This window comes from Abramis brama (assembly GCF_963993115.1).
Source record: "Abramis brama genome assembly, chromosome: 3".
Lineage (NCBI taxonomy): Eukaryota > Metazoa > Chordata > Actinopteri > Cypriniformes > Leuciscidae > Abramis > Abramis brama.
This window is the reverse complement of record NC_139965.1, coordinates 53,411,889-53,421,398: the sequence shown is the minus strand read 5'-3', so window position 1 is coordinate 53,421,398 and position 9,510 is coordinate 53,411,889.

Here is a 9,510-nt window from a genome sequence, read left to right as displayed (position 1 = left end):
TACAGAAATATTACACATAAAAGACACTTTAGGGTTACAATTTCTTTATTTTTAAAATAAAACAATGTTATTTGAACACTTACACCTTCTTGAGCCATCAATGTGGCAATATTTGATTTTTAATTAATTATATAGAATTTCAAGCACCACAGAAGTCCTCGTCCCCGGAAAATGCTTTATTTTTATGTCAATAACAGGGTTTTCCGCCATTTAAAATACAATAATGTATACATAACTATAAAAAATATTATGTAAATGACATAAAAAAAACAAAATGCTGAATAAATATTATAAAATTTATAATGAAAGTATGGTCCCCTGGAGTTGTGTCACTGGTGTTACCGTTAAACAAAAATCTCTTATTTTAAAATAAAAATCACACTTATGACATCACTTGACTTTCTTCTTCCAATTTCCTGAATATCTATGAAGAAAGGCCCATAGTAAATCCACTGTCTCTTTTCAGTTATCAGACATTTTCTCATTTATCTCATGATTTCATATGAAGCTTTTAGTTGAACTCATTGGTATGACCTACTTAATTGTTAGGGAATTGTAAAAATCTAGAATACAAATGGATTAAACTACTTAATTTAGTATACCATGATTGACAACATGTGGTTTGATACTGTCACGTTCACCGTCTATCTCTGCACTACATTCCCCGGGATCCTCTTTGGCGCACCTGTAATTACTCTCCCCTGAGTATAATCACCTGCACCTGTTCACAATCAGCAGCCTCATCAGCAAGCTCTATAAAATACTCACCACAGCCTCAGTTCAACATCAAGCCTCCAACAGGAACAGACCATGATCTGTTGTCTCCTGAACCGCTGATGCTTCCAAAATGTAACGTATACTCACCTGTGAAACATTAACCTCTGTGTCATTGTTCTGCTGTCTCCAGGAATCCTGTTCCATTTCCTATTGCCTGTGATCCGTTGTTCTCCCGAGCTTCCAGTGTTTCCTCCGAGCTTGCTTGCTATCGACTGCATCTGAAAGAGAAAAGTATTTATGAACTGTGACTGTTTGGTATCTACAAACCTGAAGTGAACATGCTTACCTGCTGTCTGCCCTGCCCGCACCGAGTGATCTTCATTGAATCTGCACTTGAACTCACTGAATACTCACCTTGCACTATTGTCAACTTGAATAAAGCTGTTTGGATTCACTTATCTCTGTCTCCGTGCCTGTATCCTGACAGATACCTTGCAGCAGCCATTTTGTAAAATTAATTTTTCATGAAAATTGTCACTGGTGTCACCTTATGGGTAACACCAGTGTCTCCCATTTTATAGATCAACTTTATTCAAAGCTATTCATTTAGACTGTATGCCAGATGTAACAATTTAGTCTCATCTACTTATAGTTGAAGAATAATGATCTTTGGTCTTAAAAAAAGACAGTGACACAATGAATCACCAATGACATACAGTACATGTCACATTAAATAAAATCTCACATGTGACATGGTGATAATTTTACATCCATTTAATTTCTGCTTGCACTCAAATGTTAAGATTTAAAGGACTGCATCATTACTTGATTTTAACTGGTTTACAAATATTTTCATCGTTATAGCAAATACATGGTTGTGCAAATTAACTTTCAAGCACACTTTTAACAAACCTGATTAAAATAAATAAAACATCTCCTTATTTGTTGAATTATTATTTTTCTGTAACTCTGACCACATGTGCTGAAAAAAATGGAAATATTTCATAACCTTTAATATTGCACAATATTAATATTAAATAAATGCACAAATAAATAAATTAACTGTAATTTATGTGTACTCAAAGTCAAAGGGTAATCTAAAATCTTTCCATACAAAAGTGGACATTTCTGTAGAATGACCTGGCATCTGTGTGACACTCAGCGAGACAGATTGATGAGCTCAAAGTTCCAAACGCTTTACTCTGCCCTTGCTGCAATGTAAAAAGCGGCAATATGACTTATATACACTTCGATTTACATGGTTATCTCGGGAAAATATTCTTACCATTGTCTTGATCTTGCCGACAACATCTCGTTTTGAGTTTGACATATCAACTTCAAGTTACGCCCACTTCCGGTTACGCCCCTCTCTTGCCCCTCTCTTGCCCCTCTCTTGCCCCTCTCTTGCAGTCCGCAGACAGACCCATCTCTGATTTTCAGCTTCTTCTGGCGGAACCGTGTAAAAATGCATACTGCCACCTACGATATGGAGTATGTAAAAGCAAGGCTTCAACGATCTCTGCTTATTTTCCCCTAATAAGAACAGTTCCCTTTTGAACGGTCACTTCGTATTGCGTAGCTATATGCAGTGGGGAAACTCACTTTCCTCGATTTACTGAAGCTTATATGTAAAACGCATTTGCAGCTGCACAGCTAGCACATTGAGCGTCTGGCCCGCTCATAGGCTGTGCTGCAGCAACTGCACATCCAATGGCGCGGGCGCCTCTGATGTGTGACCAATGAGCTAGCCCTACGTCAGATCGCCCGATGGGGGCGCGGCCTTAGTCTATTATTATCCCCCCGTTATTATCCCCCCGAATTCGCCATTATAGCAGATCTTACTCCTTCAGCGACAACTTCACGTCTCTGACTGTGTTTTACTGAGCTTCGCCGTTGAACAAGCCCTTCAGCCTGAGCGAGCATCGATCAGCGGACTACGCTTTTCAGCCGTTTACTCCTGACGCCGTCTCACTTGTGGCTATCCGGCGACGACGCATATCCTTTCTGATTATATTCGATTGATTTATTATGCCTCATTCATCCTGCGCCACGTGCGGTGTCAAGCTGCATGAGGCCGATGGACACGCGAGCTGCATTTCATGCCTGGGAATTCACCACGCTGAGAATGCACTCTCTGCCGGCGGATGTGAGGCCTGTGAGAGCATGCCCATCTCCGTGCTGCGAACACGGCTAGCTCTCTCTCGAGACGGCAACGCCGCACCGACCGCGCTTTCCGCGTCGGTTTCCGCAACGCTCTCCTCGGTGGACGGCGCAGCGGAAAAGGCCACCTCTGGCTTAATCTCACCGAGATTAACGACACGGACAAGACCAAGTTCCTCGACGCCCCTGTAACCAGCTCCGGCCTCTTCGGCCCGGCGGTGAAGGGGTTCTCTGAGCGTTACACCGAGGCAGAGAAGGCGTCCCAGGCCATGCGACACTTCTTGCCGAAGCGCTCGAGCTCAGCGTCCAGCAAGCCCAAGCCAGCATCTTGGCCTCACCCACCCAGGCCGGCGAAGCAGGTCTCTCAGCAACGCCCTGCGGCTGATACCTTCCGCCAGCCACGTTCAGCTAAACGCTCCCATGTTCAACCTACGGGTTCACGGTCCCCCTACACTAGGTGGCCCCCTCCCTGTTGTATCACTGACTTTCCCCCAGGCGAAAGCTTGTACAGTCAGTCCAACACTCAGTATGTGCACAAATCACAATGTAAGGGTATTAGGTCCCCATATGGTCGCACGTCAGAGGCGCCCGCGCTATTGTATGTGCAGTTGCTGCAGCACAGCCTATGAGCGTTACATGATTATGTCTGATCCTTCAACAGGACAGTGCAGGAGTGGACTGGTCACCCCCATGAAAAAAGCAGCGGATGGAAATCAAAGTCCTCCTATCTCTCAATTTTACTAAGATTTAGAAACAAAATACTTTAATAATTTAATCTGGGATGCAAATCAAATCCTTTTCAATTCAGAGGCCTCATATCGAAATGATAGAAGCAATTTTTCTTTAGATTTTCTTTAAAGCTGCAGTCCGTAGTTTTTCCTCTTTGTTGCCATCTCTGTTTGAGATCTGTAATTGCAGTTATTTGCAATTATTATCAACTTTACATGGGTTGTACCAGAGCCCGTCTATTAGACATTCTCTGGTTGTACATCGGCATGAAACAGCGCAGATGAATCCAATGTTTTGAGGTGAGTGTGCGGCTGTTAATCACCACGCCGGTGTGGATATGGGCATTCAGAATCACAGAATATAATTTTTGGAACGGCTGCGTTGACTCTGGATTTAATAAAGCACAGTGGACCAAAGTCCTCTTTTCTGATGAGAGCAAATTTTGCATCTCATATGGAAACCAAGGTCCCAGAGTCTGGAGGAAGAATGGAGAGGCACACAATCCAAGATGCTTGAAGTCTAGTGTGAAGTTTCCACAGTCTGTGTTGGTTTGGGGAGCCATGTCATCGGCTGGTGTTGGTCCACTGTGCTGTCCACTCAACGCAGCCGTCTACCAGGACATTTTCAGAGCACTTCATGCTTCCTTCATTTTCCAGCAGGATTTGCACCTGCCCACACTGCCAAAAGAACCAAAACCTGGTTCAATGACCATGGTATCACTGTGTAATTACTGTGTGATTTCATGTAATATTCAAATTTTTTGAAATCCTGTTTTCGTGGGTTTTATGAGCTGGAAGCCCAAATTATGTACAAATAAACAACTAAATACTTGAAATCGTTTAAGTTGTGGGCCCTGAATCTATAATCTATGGAAGTTTAACGTTTTGAATGGAATTATGGAAATAAATAAACTTTTCCATGATATTCTGTGGCAAGATGGCGCCAGTGTGTAAGGCAAGCCGTCTGTCAGCATCACGCTGCGCTCATCATCTGTTTGCTGCTATTTTAATTTTGTGTCTTTGCTGCCGGGATGTAACAAGCCTTCTCGTATATGATCGCCAAAGTTTGTTTGACATTCGAGCGTCATGTGAAGCTTTGGGGCTTTCTAGAGATCGCTTGGGAGAACAGGCTGGAAGCCTACCTCCATGGTTGCATAACATCCCAGACCACCTGCGCTGTTTGCCGTGGGAATTTCCCCGAAAAAAGCGCCACAGGAGACGAGGAAGGCGTGCTGGAGTGCTTGTTCGCCTCAAGGCGTACCTGAGGTCTTCGGATGTGCCCGATCCCCGTTTCCTCTGCGGTGGGGGCTGCGGTCGCCAGCGCTGGTGCTCGGAGGTCGCGCGTCTGCGATGGATCCGCCCCGTCTTCCCCAGCCAGATTGCAGTTGCGTTGCGGCCCGTCGAGGCCCTCTCCAACCTGGAAAATTATGTCCCGTGGGCTGACACCGGGCGGAGAAACCCGGTGTCGGCAAGGAAATGTCGGCTTGACTGTCGACTTGGTGTGAGAACGGCTAATCTGCGCGCACTGCAACGAGCCCCAAAGCCAGACAGTTTGGATTTAACTCTTTGTATGGCATTGATTAATGTCAGATCAATGGCCAACAAAACTTTTATACTAAATGACTTTTTTACATCTCACAAATTGGATTTTATGCTGCTGACTGAGACTTGGCTTCATGTTGGTGAGTCTGCATCCTTCTCTGAACTTCTCCCTCCAAACTGTACATTTTTTAACACTCCTCGAACTACTGGTAAAGGTGGAGGACTTGCCACTGTGTTTAAATCCACCTTCCAGTGTCGGCTGTCTGCATCTGTTAATTACTCAAGCTTTGAGCTGCAGTTATTTGAACTAAACGCCACTTCTCCGATACTGTGTGCAGTTGTGTATCGCCCTCCAAAATTCAACAAAACTTTTTTGCAAGACTTTGCGGATTTTATAGCAGGTCTAAGGTTAAATTATGATCATTTTATAATCTGTGGTGATTTTAATTTACATGTGTGTTGTGAAAACAAACCCATGGCTAAAGACTTCTTAAATCTTCTAAACGCTTTTAATCTCACTCAGTCAGTGTCTGGCCCGACACATGAAAAGGGTCATACATTAGATCTTGTGCTGTCTCATGGTTTGTGTGTTCATATAAATGAAATATGTAGTGCATGTATTTCGGACCACTTCCCGGTCTTGTTTACGATTACAGTTCCATGTTCTGTAATTAAGTCTCCGATTTCACAGTGCCGCCGTGTATTTAACAGTCAAACCCCGGCACAGTTCTCTGCTGTTTTTAAAGATTCTGTGCTTTATAAATTGGATGGAAGTGATGTTAATGGTGCTGATGGACTCATAACTCTTTTTAATTCAACCTGCACAAATATCTTAGACTCTGTAGCTCCCTTGAAGACGAAACGCACTAAACCGCTTTCAGAGCCTTGGTTAAATGACACTACCCGAGCGATCAGACGTGCATGTCGGCAAGCTGAGCGAAGGTGGAAGAAAGATAAACTCAGAGTGTCTTATGAAATTTTACAGCAATATCTATCTGATTATCAAAGGGCTGTAAAGCTGGCAAAATCTGATTATTTTTCTAAACTGGTTGCAAATAACCGTCACAAGCCACAAGTTCTGTTCAATATGTTTAACAATATTACAAATCCTCGCAAATCTTTTCCTGTTACACCTACACTGGACCTTTGTAATTCTTTTTTAGAATTTTTTGTTGAGAAGATTTCTGTTCTTCGATCTTCTGTAATTACATCCTGTGATCCTGATCCCTCTGCTCCTCCTGTATGCCTTGCGGTACTGGATCAGTTTGAGCCCATATCAATCCTATCCCTATCTGAGGTGGTCCATAAACTGCGGCCTACAAACTGTCCCTCAGATAGCATCCCTTCTCGTTTGATTAGAGAAGTCTTTGATACCGTTGGACCGTGTATTTTATTATTGATAAATACTTGTCTTGTCTCTGGTCAGGTTCCGTCCGCCTTTAAACATGCTTTTGTGCAACCGCTGTTAAAAAAGGAAAATCTTAATCCTGCTATTCTTTCTAACTTCAGGCCCATTTCAAAACTGTCCTTCCTATCTAAAGTCATGGAGAAAGTAGTTTCTATGCAGCTGCAAACTTTTTTAATTAGTAATAAAATTTATGAAAAGTTCCAGTCCGGCTTTAGATCCCGTCATAGTACTGAAACTGCATTGTTGAGAGTTTTTAATGATTTGATTTTAACTGTCGATTCAGGAGCCTCTGCTGTCTTAGTGCTTTTAGACCTTACTGCAGCCTTTGACACTGTGGACCACTCAATTCTCCTGGCACGTTTGGAGAGTTGTGTGGGAATCAAAGGTAGTGCACTATTGTGGTTTCTATCTTATCTAACTGACAGGAGCTTCTCTGTCCAACTCGGTGATTTTCTATCTGAAACGGCTCCACTTACCTGCGGTGTCCCTCAAGGTTCCGTCTTAGGCCCCATTTTATTTTCTTTGTATATGCTGCCCCTGGCCTCCATTTTTGAAAGGTACGAGGTGTCCTTTCACTGTTATGCAGACGACATTCAAATTTATTTGCCCCTGAACGTAAAAAATCTGCAGCCCCTGTTTGATTGTATGAAGGACATTAAAACATGGATGAATTTAAACTTTTTAAATTTAAATGGAGACAAGACAGAAATCATAGTATTTGGAAACCCTAAACCTCTATCCTATCCTACCCTAAACCTATCTCGGCCCCTTGGCTTCGAACAGTCGTTCAACTGTGAGGAGTCTTGGTGTTGTGTTAGATAGTGCATTCAAGCTTGATAAGCAAATATCCGCTACTGTAAGATCATGTTTTTTCCAGTTGAGAACTATAGCCAAGGTAAAGGCATATCTCCATCCTAAAGATCTGGAAAGGGTGATAAATGCCCTTATAACCTCTCGCCTTGACTACTGTAACTCGTTGTACGTAGGCTTAGATAAGTCATCGATTCAGCGTCTGCAGCTAGTCCAGAATGCGGCTGCACGTCTCTTGACAGGAAAGAGGAAGAGGGACCATATCACACCTGTATTGCGCCACCTCCACTGGCTCCCTGTTCATTATAGGATCGATTTTAAAATTTTACTACTGACTTTTAAATGCTTAAATGGCCTGGCTCCATCATATTTAACAGAGCTTCTGCACGCTCATATCCCGGCTAGAGCGCTAAGATCCGCTAATCTCCTCCTTTTGAATGTACCGAGAAGCAGACTAAAAACCAGAGGTGATCGAGCATTCAGTGTAGCTGCCCCTCAATTGTGGAACAACTTGCCAGTCCATATCAGAACCTGCCAAACTCTGGAATGCTTTAAATCATTGTTAAAAACTCATTATTTTTCTTTGGCTTTTCCTTCGAGTTAGGTTTGTTAATTTCTCGGTAATTTTAAATTTTTATTTTAATTTTCACTATACCTCGTATACTGTATATTACACATGTTTTATTGTTGTATAAATGTATGAGTAGTAATTGTTGTTGTTTTAACCTGTGAAGCACCTTGGTCAACCATGGTTGTTTTTAAGTGTGCTATATATAAATAAATTGATTGATTGATTGATTGATATTCTAATTTTTTGGAAAGGGTCTGTATAATTCCTTTTTTCCACAATTTATGGCTGAAGAGACATATATATATATATATATATATATATATATATATATATATATATATATATATATATATATATGAGAGATATATATATATATATTTTAGTGAAGCTTCTTTGGTGCATTTATGTGGTGCATGTTTCACTAGATTTGCTTTTGCTATGTATACTTTAAGTACAATATACAGAATAACTGAATCTCTAAATATCTATTCATAAATATTTATTTCTATAAATTGTCATTTACATATAATAAACTAACTTTCTGATACAATGTAATATAAAATGTCATTTACTGAATGTTTTGATTAATATTTTGCATTGTCTTGCAAAATCAATATACTGTATAAAGGAATCAGAATGCATGAAAAAGTTGCAGAATGTAACTGCAAACAGAGTGCAAACTGCATATTACTGTGATATATATCAAGCAGTGTTCGATTTGTGTCTAAGCACTTGGGTAGTTCTCCTTGATTGCATAACATTTTAAATGTTGAAATCATTAAATTATGTTTTAAATATTAAACCAAGCCCACCCGCTGTTTGCAAGGGTGTAGAACTTAGTTAAACAGTGTTTTGAGGGATATTGAACAGATTCTGACAAACATACAGTAAACACCTCTTATTGGCCATTGCTTTCAACAGAAATGCCTGTGATTGGCTACAATATTCAACGCTGCAAAAACACGTTGTATTGAAACCTTTGCAATTAGAAACCAGAGCTCACACACAAATACACGCAGGACTGAAAGCAATTAAAACCCCCAAAACCCATCTACACAAATCACACAAATTACCTATTTGGTGACAAGTTTGCATCCCTGATTCTGAATATGTTTAAAAAAAATGACAGTATTTCAGTAATGAGCTTAAGAAGAATAACAAAAAAAACAAACAAACAAAAAAAAGCATTAATGAGACTTTTGGGGATAAACTGTCATACAAAACGTCACATTATAAAGTATCATACAATTCTTACAGGTTTGATTTACTGCCTTTTTTCTATTAAATATATAGGCTATTACAAAAATAGTATAGTACTATAGTACATATAGCAATATAACTGTCAAGTTACTCTTTGGATTTCACACATCAGTTCTGCCTCTAACTTGAAAAAGGGCTTAGTCAACCACGGACACAGGAATCATCTCAAAATGGCTTTTACTTTCTCTTCAATAAAGTTGTTACAATCTTGATTTGCAGTCTGTTGATTTCATTCATATCACAATAGATTGGGACAGATGAACTTTGTTTGCAGTTAGATTAGTCTTGAAACAGTCATTTCTTTTGTAGAAAAG